The following is a 15,529-nucleotide window of genomic DNA, read 5'->3' on the forward strand; positions in this document are numbered from 1 at the left end:
CTTTAGCCTTAAAAAGAAGTAAATTAATTAAAGAGAGTAATTTTGGACACAGCTTAGAAATCCAAAGTTGCTCATTTTAAGTGGTCCTGTAGCTTCTCTTTTGTTTTTCTATGTTCTCATGGAGTTGCCGGGGCAGCATTGGACTCTGAGAGTTAATGGCCCTGATTTAAAGAGCACTGAAGTCCATATAAGGAGGGCAGGCCGGGTGGCGATAAATCTTTTTTCTCAGCCTGGAGATTCTGGTGTTTTGTGGTTGGGATATTTGTGTTTTTCACTCACTGATTAGTTTCCTCTTCGCATGCTTTTTGCCTTTTCTTTGACACGAGCTGATCGGTTAGCTTTAGGAAAAGAGCTGGGTTTAGCTCAAAATATAGCTCTTTATCCATTAACCCTGTATGCTTCAGTGTCACTCCAAAGGAGCTAGAACCACCGCGAGTAACAATAGTGAGTACGTGTTTATTTATCTTAAAGCATAAAAAGGAAGCTGCTTGGAGCTCATGGTTTCAGTTACAGTTAATCAAGTTACAATAGCCACTTGGTTATGTGCAGGAAACAGTTGTGTATCTATAGATTAGCACAAACGAATCTATAACACACCTTGCCCCCTCACCTAGTGGACTTTGCTCCTCTATAATAACGTTGTTTCTTGTTGCCAGTGGATAATTGAGCTACTGTCCTTTTTATGAGGACAGTTTAACATTAAATAGAGTGCACATCACTGTAATATTTCCTTCATTTGTAAATAACCCAGGTTTCTTGCGCCTGAGCAGCTGGGCATCATCTTCTAGTGGCTCAAGCGTAATAATGCGGTTTAATGTGTCATGGTCGTGGTGTTAATTGTCCTTTATTGCTCACGCATCTGCTTCCTTGGGCCACATGCGTTCGCCTGGGCGATCGTACCACATGTGTTGATGTTCACTGTCATCTATAGATTGTTTGATGATAGATCTTGTTTTAAGATTGAATCCACTTGATTACTATCAACCCATCCGCCCACCCCTGCTCACTCCACCCCCTCCATCATCCTCTCCTTCATATTGCTGACTTGAGTGATGGCGTTTGTGATTCCTAATGACAGTCGGAACAAATCTACAGTAATGAGGTCACATTAGGTTCCTTTTTTTCCCTTCCCTTTCGCTGAAATCACCCTTCACAGCTCTGTACAGTCAACCTGTTTCTCAAACTCAGACTGAGCTCTGCATTTGAGCTCCAGTGAACCGGCGTGAAACAAGCTTCCTCCAGAAGACCTCCCTGCAGCCAAAATGGACACCCTGCTCTCTTGAGCATGTCTGTTTACCCCCCTTCCAATATCCACGAATTATTTCTTGACTCACTAGAGCAGGGGTGCTCAATACGTCGATCGCGATCGACCAGTCGATCGCAAAGGTAGTATTGGTAGATCGCATGGCATTAAAAAAATAGATGCCAGCCTATCATCCATCCCGTCACTTGATTGATACAGGGAAGCCAGTCAGATGACAGCAGATTTTTTCTGACGCTTAGGTCGCTGCGCATGCGCAAACAGCGGCGCGAAGTGTAGTAAAACTGACAAGCTAGTCAGCGAGTTAACTCCAATTTTTAGCTCTCGGTTTTTTCTCTTAAACCTGGCCGTCAGCAGCTACTGTCCGGACTATGCATCCCTGGCTGATTCAATTCAGTGCAAGTCATCAGAGTAAACTCAGGTAATGACAAAAAATTTACATAGTTAATTGCGTTGTGAAATATTGGATATTGCGGTTATGCATGTATATACATTGTAGATATAAAGAATCCTCAATATATTTATAAATAAGTATATGTTTTGGATTTTTGTAGTGGGTAGATCATTTTGACTTGGTCATTTTATAAGTAGCTCACATGCGGAAAAAGTGTGAGCACCCCTGCACTAGAGCTTATATCCTGATCTGATATTAATTCCACCTCTCATTTTTAAACCTTATGATGGCTTGAGCGTATTTACTTATTTTGTTAGTTTTTCTCATGTATGTGTGTATTTGCAGACTTCTTACCCGTCTCACCTTTGATAACATATTTATCTTTAGCAGAACCCATAAGAGATATGTGCACATGCTTGCATGAGCACTCACATCCACACAATGTTGTGTGTTTCTCCTGGCTTGAGCAGGATGTCTGCACCAACACATCATTACAATTCGTTCGAGCCATTAGCCTGTGCAGAGCGAATTGTGGATGAAAAGCACAACCGCACATACAGCCATATGTGCGTGTGTGTGAATATGTACAGTATGTGTACTCGTGGGTGTGCAGTGTGCCCTCCTGTGCGTCAGTGTGCATACTCAATAAGTGTGTGTGCTCAGTGATGTGGTTAGTAATGTGGAGACCTGCAGGAGACAGTCCGTGGAGAGAGCCTGCAGGATAATTGCTGCCACAGTGACAGGTAGGGCTGCCTCTGTCAGAGTTCCCTCAGTGGGGAAGCTGGGGAAGGAGCGAGTTCGTCAGTCTGTGCGTGCGTGTGTGTCAGCTTCACCATTCTTTCCTCCAATAAGCATTTCCCCAGTAGGCTCCCTTCAGACAGTGGCAGCCTTCCAGATGTTTTCATCTTGTATCACATAAACATCCGAGGAAATACATCAAGCATCATTTAATCATTTGGATATTTTTAACCCCAGAAAAGAGCTCCTAGTAATCCTCCAGCTTTTAGCTGTATGTCACATATTGCATGAGTATATGCAGTGCTCTATATCGGGAGCAGTCTGGCGCTAGATGTGTAAACACTATTCAGTTGTTGAGGTTTCCCTAAAGATCGCAGTAAATGGTTTTTATGCAGAAGGGTTGCCAGCTTGTGCTTTTGGAAAAGGTCACCCAAAGATTCAGCAGCGTGGCTCTGAAGCAGGCTGGACTTCTGATGACCATGATTGCTTCAGATGCGCATTGTTTACCACATCGCTCACTGTGATCCACAAACCTATCGGCTGTTTTTGAGTGATTGTCAGATGTGATTTGCATCGCATATGTCACACATCTGCAGATTGTCATTTCTGAAAGGCGGCGTAAACGATCTAAACGTGTACCCAAGGAGAATGCGGAGTGACATCCGTGGGGTTTCTCCCACATCTGGAGGTGTCTGCCATCCAAGTCATTTGCCAGTACTGCTTCTGTTCGCTGGTCTCCTGCAGTCCGTGAAGAATTGATGTCAGCACCTATCAAAGGCAAAATGCCTATTCTACACAGAGTGTCAGAGCAGCCACAATCTATTAATCAACCAGCCGGCAAAGAAACAGTGTGTATTTGTGTTTAAGCGTGTCTGTGGGCGCTCATACATCTGCACTCATCTCGGTGTATTATTCAACCATCTTTGAAAAGGGTCTCTAATAAGAGTGGATGCAATTATAAAGGTGTCATGTGCTCAGTTTGTAAAAAGGAAAGGGCCTGTAGAGTATTTGATAGCAAAGGCCGCAGCAGGGTCCGTAGCAGACACAAAGTGCCTGCTGATTGCACGACTGAAAACAGGCAGCAAACTACATTAACCGTGTTAACCGGAAAACAGGGTTTGACTTCGGCTTTGGTTTTCCGTGATTTGCAATATTTTGCGGCAGAGTTCATGAGCTGAATTCAGCTAGATATCAAAGGTTCCCGGTGTGTTGGTTTAGGCTGAATAACAGCAGTTGGTTTGTTTAGGAGCACTGTTGGCTTATCCGCAGGAAGCGATTGATCGGGGTGAATAAACAGCGAGCGAGCCAGGACCCCTGCTAGTAACAGTATGGTCCTACCATGTGACAGGCATGGTGGTATATGATTGGCACTCCTTATTGGACATTAGAGTTTAATGATGTCATAGGTATCGCCATGTTGGGTTTGCTTGGAAGGAAGATTTTTCTTTTCAGCTCTGTGTAACTCCATATTTACGTCTGAGGGATTATCTGCTATGTTATTTAGTGTTAGTAGTCTATATGATCATTATTTGGATCATACTGTTAGAGTGAGTGGATAGAGTGAGTCTGTTTGAAAATTTAATAATACTTTTAATAAATAAATAAATGTCTTACATTAAATAAAAATTCTCCTTTCACATGTTTTCGATGATTCCGAATCTCTCTTATGTGTTTGGTTCATAAAATGATGAAATTAAAAAATCAACAGATATTCACATTTGAAAAGCATCCGACAAAGATTTTTGCTTTCCTGCTGATCGCCAGAATAATGGGATTAATCATTTCATGTTTTTCTGATTGTCTGACTAAACAAGCAGTTTGAAGACATCTTGGTTCTTGGAAAGTCTGATTTCAATGTTTTTAATAAACTGAACAATGAATCAAGTCTTTGATTAAAACTGGGGGAAAAAAGGTACACTGTAAACGTCCAAAAGTTGGCTGAATTGATAAACAGTCCTAAAAGTTGATGAACTTAAAAGTCAATTGTAATATTCTGATTACAAGCTGCTTCTTAACACATTGCAAACAGTTTTACAAGACTTAGTTGATTGTTTATTTTTTTGATTATACAAAAGAAGGAATTACAACATTTTACGGCAAAGATAAAAGTTAGCTGCTCGTGGCTTTAACCAAATAAAAAAAAGAATAAATATAAATCTGAAGATGAAAAATAGTTCGTTTTTTAATATTTACATGTTCATTGTTTTATTTCCAACTATAACAATGTGTATGGTATATATCGGTTCATATTCACTGTAAATCTACATTTAGATTCATGCTCCATTTGCTAAAAAGTATCCATCTGGGGATGAAAGAGAGCACAACCAGACAGCAAATCAAGGACATCAGTTCAACTCTGGCATTACTCAGTTGCTATATGTTTTGGTTATGTTTCTATTGGGGTCCTTTTAATTTGATTCAGCCAGACAAAGGCAGGACTCAAAGTGTCCTTCGTAGCTTCATGGCTACTCTGCTTCAAAGTAAGACTATACTTGCTCTTAGATATTTTCTCCTGGCAGTACAAATTTTGAAGGTACAGTGGTCCCTCGCTATAACGCAGTTCACCTTTCGCGGCCTCGCTGTTTCGCTGATTTTCTTTGGTGCAATTTTCCATTTTTTTTCTTTCTTTTTTTTTCAGCACATTGTGTTCTGCATCCTGATTGCCTGTAGACCACTGTCAATCAATCAATCTCGTGCCGTGTCTCCTGTACAGTACAGAATGCGTTCCGCTTGTCAAATTGACATAAATCTTGGATCGGTAGCAGCGTCACGCTGAAGTGCTGCACTGTATGTTTGTAAGTTTTCTCCCCAACAAACACAACAGTGTCAATGAAATGTTTTGCACCGTCTAAGGCAGGGGTGTCGAACTCCAGGCCTCGAGGGCCAGTGTCCTGCAGGTTTTAGATATCACCCTGGGTCAACACACCTGAATCAAGTGATCAGTTCATTACCAGGCCTCTGGAGAACTTCAAGACATTTTGAGGAGGTAATTTAGCCATTTAAATCAGCTGTGTTGGCTCAAGGACACATCTAAAACCTGCAGGACACCGGCCCTCGAGGCCTGGAGTTCGACACCTGTGGTCTAAGGCAACCGCGGGTTTCATTATACAATACTGGACTTATTTTTCTACGAAGGTTTGAACTTTGAGAGTTTAGAGAAGAGTGAGGAGTTTTACAGCCTTAAAACATCTAAAATAATTTAAAAAAAAAAAATACAGCTGGCTACTTCGCGGATTTCACCTATCGCGGGTTATTTTTGGAACGTAACTCCCTCAGTAAACGAGGGACCACTGTATGCTATCCATTCATTCATTTTCTTCCACTCATTCAATCTAACGTCACACTTGGGCCCAAGTGGGCCAGTGGGTTCGAGCTTTGAGCTTGTTGCTTTGAGGCAATGGAAAGTAAAATGTTTTAGACATTTATGTTCCACGATTTTCTAAATTCCACAAAAAAATCATATTATTGTAATGAAATTGCAAAGTTAAAGCTCCAAACAATGTACTAAAATCTTTATTCTTTGCATCTATTAGTAATGTTGATCAGCTAACTTATGTTTAATAGACTCTGTTTCTATGTGAAGTGATGGTTTCATTCAGATTCTTTAGGTCAGAAATGGCTCTTTTGTTAGTGAAGGCTGCTGACCCAAGTTTTAGGCAGATGCAGGTCAGTAATTATACTTAATTATATTAAAATACGTTAAAATTACAACAGTGTTAATAAACAAGTGCGGACTAGAGTGGATGCACACAACAAAATAAATGTACTCTGGACGTACTTTTAAGTGGAGCAAAGTTAGAAGTTGGTAATGTTAATTCAGCTTTTAGTAATGCAAAAGTCAACTACTTCGTTTACTTAATTACTCTGGGATTACTGTGTTACGTTACAGTTTTTTGACCGTGCGATCTTCAGCACACTTGCTTTGATTTTCTGTGTTTTAGTTTTGATGTAACGCTCGTGAGTTAATCTGTTAGCTCGTAATGTCACTCAGCGGTGGCATTAAAGTGTCTTGTTTTTATCGACGCACTCTTTTCTTCTCCTGCCTTGTTCCTCTCTTTCATTTGTAGCTTTCCTCAGAGGTGCAGGTGCTTTGATTTGGCGTCTTGATTTTTTATAAGCCGAGGAGAAGAATAACAATCGGCACTCACGAACGAGGAAAGGCAGAGCAGAGTTTCTCTGTGGGTTTCTCTAAAGAGAAATTGTGCCTGCGCTCAAATACTCGTATTTATTCAGTTATTTACAGGATGTTTGTGTCTCCTGCGCAATATTCCCTTTGATAAATTTCACAGAAGGTTAAAAAAAAAGAAGAAAAATAGAGAGCGCGAGAGACAGGATGAACAAATAAGCTTTCTAAACGCAACAGCAATATCCGTGAGCTGATTTACATTTTGATAAGCATCTGCGTACCGATGTAAAGGGGTCACATGCATGTTACATATGATACGTGTAATGAATATGCTGCCGCACGGAAATCAGCGCCACGGCTCGTCGTACACCGAGCTATGAAGGAATATTATTGTTTTTGTTTCTCCGCCCAGGTTTTTGACTGAAAAATGGGTTGCCATGCATCTTATCTGTCAGGGGGATCAGGTGCATCTCCCCTCCCTCTCCCTCCCACCCCTCTCCTCCTTTCTTCAGTCTCTACCTCTGATAGGTAGAGACAGTCATCATATGTGCGGGGGGAAAGTGATGGGCGGAATGGCAGCTTTAATATCGGAGCGATTGCCTGCTGATAAGGCTAACGGCTGTGGAGAGGCGTGAGCGTCAGCCCTCCCCTGCAATAAACACTTTCATTTTGTTTGGTTGGAGTGACGGATGGAGTGATGGAAGTGGTGAATATGGACGACCTGAGGAACAGAGGAGGGAGGAGGGGCGGCTAGATAGATGGAACGGCTGTGGATGTTATTCAATATTAACAGATCAATCAGGGGCTAGTGAAATATGCATTTTGTCAACTGTATACCCCCATTTGGCCAAAGAGGCAACATAACGATCATGTGACAGTGCCGGCTGCTGTGCTGTGTTGAAATACAAAATACTTACAGCCTCCAGTGGGTGATTTGTCTCCTGATGCTGAATTTATATTGCTTCTAACAATAACAACCCTGTCGTAAATCAGGAAAATGAATATATATATGTATATTCATGACTTTAAGCTCTGATGACTTCATGATAATCATTTCTGAATCGCTATTAGAATCTATGATGAGGAAGCACAATTGCTCCAGTTTTCAGCATATGGTGTAGAAAAGCAACGTTTTAATCAAATTAAATCTCGCCACTGGATAATTTTTGTCGAGCACATGTGCTACGGAGCAATTTAAAGATTTAAAGGTCACATAAAATCAAGCGTAAATGTTTGCTTGCCTCTTTTTTTTCTTAATATATATCTTTCTTTCGGCGTGCTTTTCGAGAAAATGAACCAATTCTTTTGATTGAGTTGGCCTTTTCCTTTTCTTTAACAAGTCCTTGGCAACTTTAATTTGAGCATTTCTTCACTCTTTCTATTTACTTAGCTGAACTGTGCGATTTTTAACACGAGGGTTTAAATCAAAGCACGTGTCCTAGAGTACTTTTACAACCAACTCTAATTTTCAATGGATTTTCCACACAATCCAGCAAATTTGACACGTTATATGAAATCCATTGTGTTGTGTCAAGTTTTCTAGCGAAACATCTTCAGTTTTGACCTTTGTGTATTTTAACTGCGGCCTTCTCTCTTATTTATTATACTTACAGGGACAAGGACAATGCTGAAAATAGAAAATGTTCCTTCTCATGTGGAGACTAAAACAATTTCAAATACACTTCATGTATTTTTTAAAGCACTTCTTGAACAGCAAATATGTCAGAAAAACTGGTGTCTCAGTTTACAGAACGGCCAAACTAACCTGCAGTTGTTATTAACTGCAGCTGTGATCGGATTTCATGTTCCATATGGCGCGTGGAGTTTTCCACTCAGCAGTGGGGCACTGAAAAATTATTACCTTACAGGGAAAGCTTCCTTTATCCTCCTTCTTTTACTCCCTCGCAAAAATTAAAAATTTCCTTTGCTTTCCCGTACCCACATTACAGTTGTAGAGTAGTAGCTAAGGCTGCTACACAGATCGGTGATTTTCAGGCATTATATGCAAAAAGGGACATCAAAGGGCAAGACAAAATTTCAAGACAGTGTCATCTGACATGTCGTCAGTCCTTCTGTGGGTTGTATTGTCAGATGAAGGCACTTTTGACAGCCTCTTACATCCTGTCAAGGGGGGCCGTGACAAAAACATGAAAAGCATCCATTTACCCAAGCCCCAAGCAGCCACAAAAGCAACTTATTAACATACAATAAAAGCTGTATTTATTCATCAGCAGTCTTAGAGATGCACAAATATAAATTAGCACTACATGAATTAAGCTAACTTAACTAATAGAAACAAACCAAAATACAAAAGTGAACATAAACAAGAGAAAACTGTTCCAAAAATAAAGGAAGGGCAGTTCAGGTCTACTTAATCCTTCAGTGGCAGGTTACAAATCAGCATCAGTGTGGCTGGTTGAGAGATGGGGAAGTGAATGCTCTTTTGCTGCAGGTGGCAGTCATTTTGGTTTAGCTTCTTATTCGGTCGTTAAGTCTGACGTCATTAGCCGTGTCTGGGCCCAAACTCCGCTGCAGGTCCCAAAGTCAAACGATCACTGCAGCATTACTGAGAGTTAAAAACTGTCTAAATTCTTTCATCTGTAATAAAATGATCAGCTCCTCTATCAGGTGTAACAGTTAAGTTTAACATCCAGGCATCCATTAAAACAGAATTTATTAAATTTAACAGAGTTAGCAGGAAGTTAGCTCGCTAGGTTCACCTAAACATGACATACCATGTTCTGACTGAGAGATTTCTGGAAAAAATTAAAACGTACAGCTCTGCTATCACGTCCAACATAAATGAAGACAGAAAAGTAAACAGCAGTGACTTCTGTAGGGTTACTGAAGTTGGACTAGCTGGTATACAATGATGTGCTACATGATCGCTAGCTACACAGCTTTATTGGCATAATATAAACAGTGAAGCTGGAGAATGCTAACTTTTTTCCACTCAGTGGTTCGGGACGAATGCAATCCCATGTCGGGATGCTGTAAACGGACCAAACTTCATTCGGGAGAACAACTGAGATGATCCATCTACGAGGTTAGTCATTAATATACTGCTGCAAGGCTGGGCTATCCGATTGTTAAGTGATGATGTGACGAATCCTACTTCCGGGCCTAAAGTAGTCTGCGTTTAATATGGCTTTTGTGTTGTTAACATGTTTAATGTTATGTATTTTCTTCTATTTAATCTCAAAAAGCTCCTAAAACAGTCAGTGATCACTGTTGACCTCCCTCGGCTTTTATTACCACTAATCATTTATTTAAGCTCAGTTTTTAAAACCTTAGGATGTAACTACAGCCCAGCCCATGCAGCAGTATATGAATGACTAACCTCATATTGTGGATGGATTATCTCAGTTGTTCTCCTGGCTGAAGTTTGGTCCTTTTACAGCATCCTGCCAGGCGATTACATTTGTTCCTGACCACCGAGAACACTCACGTTAACTTTTATTGAGTGGAGAAAAAGTTAGCTTGTTTATATTATGCTAACATAGCTGTGTCGCTAGCGGTCACGTAGCACATCATTATATACCAGCTAGCCCAACTTCAGTAACCCTACAAATGTCACTGCTGTTTAGTTTTCTGTCTTCATTTATGCTGGAAGTGATAACAGAGCTGTACGTTTTAATTTGTTTCCAAAACCCCGCAGTCAGGACATGCTATATTGTATTTAGATAGAAGCTAGCGAGCTAACTCCCTGCTAACTTCTAACTCCGTTAAATGTCATAAATTCCGTTTTCATGGATGCCTGGATGTTAAACTCAATTGTTACACCTGGTAGAGCAGAACGCTGATCATTTTATTAAAGATGAAAGACTTTAGACAGTTTTTCAACTCTCAGTAATGCCATAGTGATCGTTTGATAAATGGACCTGCAGCGGAGTTTAGACCCAGACACGGCTAGTGACGTCAGACTGAACAACCGGATAGTTACATCCTAAGGCTTTAAAAATGAGCTTTAAAACGAATAGCGGCAATGAAAATGGAGAGAGACCGACAGTGATCACAGACTGTTTTTAGGGGCTTGTTGAGATTAAATAGAACAAGATACAAAGCATTAAAACATGTTAAAAACACAAGAACCTTATTAAGCGCAGAGTAATTTGGGTCGGGAGCAGGATTCAACACCTCATCACTTAAAGACCGGATAGACCTCAGGATGAAGCCAATCAGCTGTAAGCTGTGCACTGGCTGCACCAACCACATACCCACCTTACCCACACTATGCAGATCTTAAATTAAATACAACAGAAGTTGTAACACGGGTCATTTGCAGCATCTGGACTTACTATAATACTATAGTGTAATACAGTTTTGCTTTCTTTCTTTGTCTTCTTTGAGATTTTCACACAGCCTTGACGCCTCTGACTCAGATACAGCATTTTTTTGCAGCAAGTTGGTTTCCTTCCCTTGCTCAGTCTTGTTAGCATTAGCTAGCTTCTCCCAGCACAGGATGCCTTCATGGTGAAGGCTATTAACCCCCCCCCCCATTTTCAGCAAAAGGCAAAAGTTTGGGCCTTGATCTTGATGTGTCTTGCTTTCATAATTCCCACCATCAAGTGACTGCATGACAAGACTTGGGCTCCCTTTGATAGGATTTTTTTTAGGATAACTGAGTGCATATGAAGTACTGGTACACTAATTTGCAATTCATTTTTCATTTTTTGTTGAGTTGTATATTGCAATACTAATGAATAGTACTGAAAATCCTACGCTACTCCATTTGGTGACCAGAGTTTGAAGAAAAAGGCAGAAAACAAGGTTTGCAGCCAGTATTTCAGTCTTTTTTCAGTATTTCTAGTCTTTTTAATATTTTCTCTTGAAACTATTGTCCTTGTACATAATTTCTCTCAAAGCCACTTGAAAATGGAACACATTCAAACACATATGAAAACTGCAGAACATGAGATGATTTGGCTAATATGACTTGGAAACCAAAAAGATCAAATGCACAGCAGGGATCAGATCTCAGTATTAGAGATCTGACTAAATAGACTCAGACAATGTCTATTAAAATGGCTGGAGGAGGCTCTCTGAAATGAGACCTGACATCTCTTTTCCACAGTCTGTCAGGACTATTTGGTGGCTAATTTGAAGTCTACAAAATCAGCGTGTGTGTGTGTATCTTTGAGAAAAAGAAAAAGAGAGTGAGCTCCAGTGGGAGGTTAATATAAGGGGTGACCAGAAAGAGATCCGGTTGGCTGTTATCGGTGCAGTCGGCGAGAGAACAAGCTACCTCTTGGCTGGATTCTCTCTGCAGCCCAAATCCATCCAGGTGCCAGCTAATTAGCTTGGCAAGTACATTGTATTTATATTTAAAGTGGCTGTTGTTGGACTGTCCTTCCCCTCAGGTTGATTGGAGAGGTTTTAGCTTTGATTCACAAGTATACTGACCTTCAGGCTTCTTTGGTTTCATTGGAAGACGCTTAATGTCAGCTTGTCAGTCAAACCTTGAGCTGCAGACTCTGTGACACGTGTTGATTCCTGGATAATCTTTCGTAGTTTGACTCATGATGTGTTGTGACCCTCAGATTGGTCCTCATTAGGACCAAAACGCTGCATGACCTTTAAGCAGCTTCACCTCCCTCCGCCACCTACGCCCTCACCCAGCTGGGCCCAATTACCTTGCTCATTACCCCCCTTCTAAACAGCACCGGGACTGAGCAGGTACTGTCGCTATCTATGGAGAGCCAATATGTCTGTGACTAAATACAGGGGTGGCAGCATGAAATGAAAATGAGTTCCATCTTGGAGACATGCCAGCTGAAGACTTTTCTCCTCTCACTAATGGCAGGAGATTTTCTTCCCCTCCTTTTTGTCTTCTTTTATGTGGCACTCTTCTTCAGAGACTTTGAATGTATATTTGACCTTTCCGGCTCTCTCTCGGCCTTCTTTATGCTCCTTTTTAGCCATCTTTCAGAAAACCCCGGCTGACAACTAAAATATAAGATGCCCCCTTCGCTGCCATGTTGATGAGATGATAGGATGATCAATGTTTGCAGGATCCTTAATAACCAGACAGTGAAAAGGCGACAGAGGAAGAGCCAGGGAGATGGATGATTATCCTAAAAGTAGCATCCTTAATTAGATAGAATTCTGCATACATTGTGGACTGAGTGGAATCACTGGGATAGATTAAAATACTAATTAAACAGGCCCTTGCCAAATTTGGAGTGTGAGGTGGGGTTCAGCTCTTCAGGGTCATTTGCATAGCCTTCATCTGGGGAAATGGGATTTAAAGGACCTGCTCTCTTTCTCCCTTTAACTGCACTCTTTTTCCTTTCCCCCTCCCATTACCAATCACATTCACATGCTAACCAACTCAATTAATATTATGCTCTATTTTCCCTTTCACTCTATAATTTGGCATAATCTATTAAGGTCCCCTTTGATTTTGTTTTCCAATATAAATGTTTCTATCAAAGTGAGGAAGGGGTGTTAAGCACAGGGAGGCGGGAAAAAGTCGGCAGAACGTGTGATCTTGGATGATGGATATTTAAGATTGCCTCACTTTAGTTTGATTTGCATGAGAATATCCTTGGCGAACAAAGCTTTGGAAATAGCATGCCATATTTGATTAGATCAGTAGATCTGAGGATCAAACTCGGGTGGTGTATTAATTACTGGAAGAACAAAGGCAGGAGCTCAAGTTATTGTGTGCTGCGAATCCACAAGCACTTCATGTGCTGTCTGATAATCTTCAGTAGGTCTGGCATGATATGTTTGAGGATAGCGGTACAATCGTTTTAGCCTTGCTAGCTGTTCATCACTTTTCCCCATTATAAAACTGATAGCCTTGATATTTTTACTTTTATATTTGGGGTTTCTCAAAAATTACAGAGTTGACTTCAGCTCTAGTGTGACTATGGATGCATTGAAAACTTAATAAAAACGTAACATACATAAAAACGTCTGGCGTCATTGTAACACACCCAAAGAAAGATTCTAGGTCTGACCAACCGTCTCAGTCGTGGGCAAAAAGATGACAGTCAATAAAATTCTAAAAGATAATTTATTGACAAAAAAATATCAAGAGATAAAAGATAAAACAGTCCAGTGTCCCATTTATGAATCATATAAAAACACACAGTCCCAAGGCCAGAGCCCGCTGTGCCACACGGCCAGTTGCACTCCACGTGTTGCCTTTAACAGGGTTAGAAGTTGTCCTTGGAGACCCACCACCCTGCAAGCATATAGCCAGTGGTCACTCCAGCCTCTGCAACTCTGCTGCCTTTAGGCTGTGGCATATAATAGGCCCTGGCCTGCACAGAGAGACAAAACGACACAGCAGTGTTTGTAGTGTGGGCTATAAGTAGACCAGTGTATCAGTGCAATCAAGTACACCTGCCTCTAATTAGTCCAACCCCATTCCAGCCATTGGCTCACCAAAAATGTGACACACACACACAAAACCACTCCCAACCCAGTGCAACTTCACACAATAATATGGAGCTGAATTAACACAGGCACATTAGTCTACCATGTTACATCATCATCACTGAGTTTTCCCAGTGGTGTAAAAATGGTGCGACAGGTGCGTCAATTAGCAAATGTTAGCATCACTGACTGTAAATAACAGACTGCCTCAGTGACATCACCTGTCAGTTTGTGTTTTCCTGTCTTGAGTATTTTGACCCTGACGACACATTCGCTCTCACACAGTGTAGCCCTCAAACATGCACACGCAACATTTTTCTTGTAAACATGCAAGAAAACCTGAAACCAGCAATTAAGACCAAAATATTTATACAGATCACATGTCAAGTAAAAAGTTTCTCACAGATTTCTATGCAAACAAATTTTCTGATCTAAAGAGTCGCCCCCTGGTGGCCATTAAAAACAATGCAGATTTGCACAACCAGAAGTGCCGCCTTTTATATGCAATCTATGGTTAACATACACACCAAAATAGGATATTGAACATTATGCATGCCACAGCTTCATTTTATGCAGTGCATGCAATATGCATAAGCCTTTCAGCTACATTATGCTGCCATATCCTCCCAAAAATCATAGACTCACAGCAGATAACAGCTCTACAGACCAAGTAATCAAATGAGGCATTGCATGGTGAGTGCTATCATTATAAACAGGATGTCTGTTCACATTTTGTATTAATCTTAAATATCATTGCACATCACTGTTAGCATGCTGGAACTATTAGTATTAGCTTATACAATTACTGTGTCCAAGTCCAGTCTCATGCTCCCTCAACTCGGATTTCCTACTCCGTGAGACACAGCAGACCCACCAACTCCAAGTTAGCAATCCAAGATGGCAGCAGTGATTGAATCAGTAGTAAAACTGTAAAACCTTTAAGCTATATTTAGAGCAATGACCAGGCCCTAACTCTGTGTTTTGTCCTTTCTTCTTATGGTCTACTTTTTCTTTTCCCTTCACCCCCAAGCAGATGGCCGTCCCTCCTTGACCCTAGTTCTGCCAGAGGTTTCTTCCTGTTAAAAGGGAGTTTTTCCTTCCCACTGTCGCAAAGTGCTCAATTGTAAGAGGGTCACTTGATTGCTGGTTTTTTTTTTTCCTCAGGGTGTTTTTACCTTGCTGTAAAAGGTGTCTTGCAGCGACTTGTTGTGACTTGACACTATATAAATAAATGTAAATTTACTGTATAACAATACAGCCAATACTCCAGTACATTTAGCACTAGAAACTAGGTGTTGTGCATCCTGCATGCTGTATTCAATGTTAAACCACATCAAGTATTTCATCAATGCAATAGTTTGCAATGCACTTTATGGTGCTCTGTGCTACATGTGAAATCCAAAGACCGTGGAAAGTATCCCAAAGTTCAGGTGTGGAAATGTACCTTTTACCTAACCCTAACCTGTTGTTACCTGTTAAAGGCCTACTAATAATTCATTCCTGCCAAAGTACCACAATAGACTGCTGGCTACTGCTGTCTTACCCCAGAGATTGTTTTCCCTTCGCTCTCGATGAAGATTGTCTGGCTCTATGTGTGGGCTGTACATTTTCTATGACCAGTTTG

General features: G+C 40.9%; 1 protein-coding gene across 3 annotated transcripts in view; it reads left to right on the forward strand.

Moving 5' to 3' along the window:
- The window catches only part of ptprn2 (protein tyrosine phosphatase receptor type N2), a 147,665-nt gene that overhangs the window by 76,191 nt on the left and 55,945 nt on the right, over positions 1-15,529 (forward strand). The gene's annotated exons all lie outside the window — the stretch shown is intronic.

This window comes from Aulonocara stuartgranti (assembly GCF_965226115.1).
Source record: "Aulonocara stuartgranti genome assembly, chromosome: 9".
NCBI classification, from domain to species: domain Eukaryota; kingdom Metazoa; phylum Chordata; class Actinopteri; order Cichliformes; family Cichlidae; genus Aulonocara; species Aulonocara stuartgranti.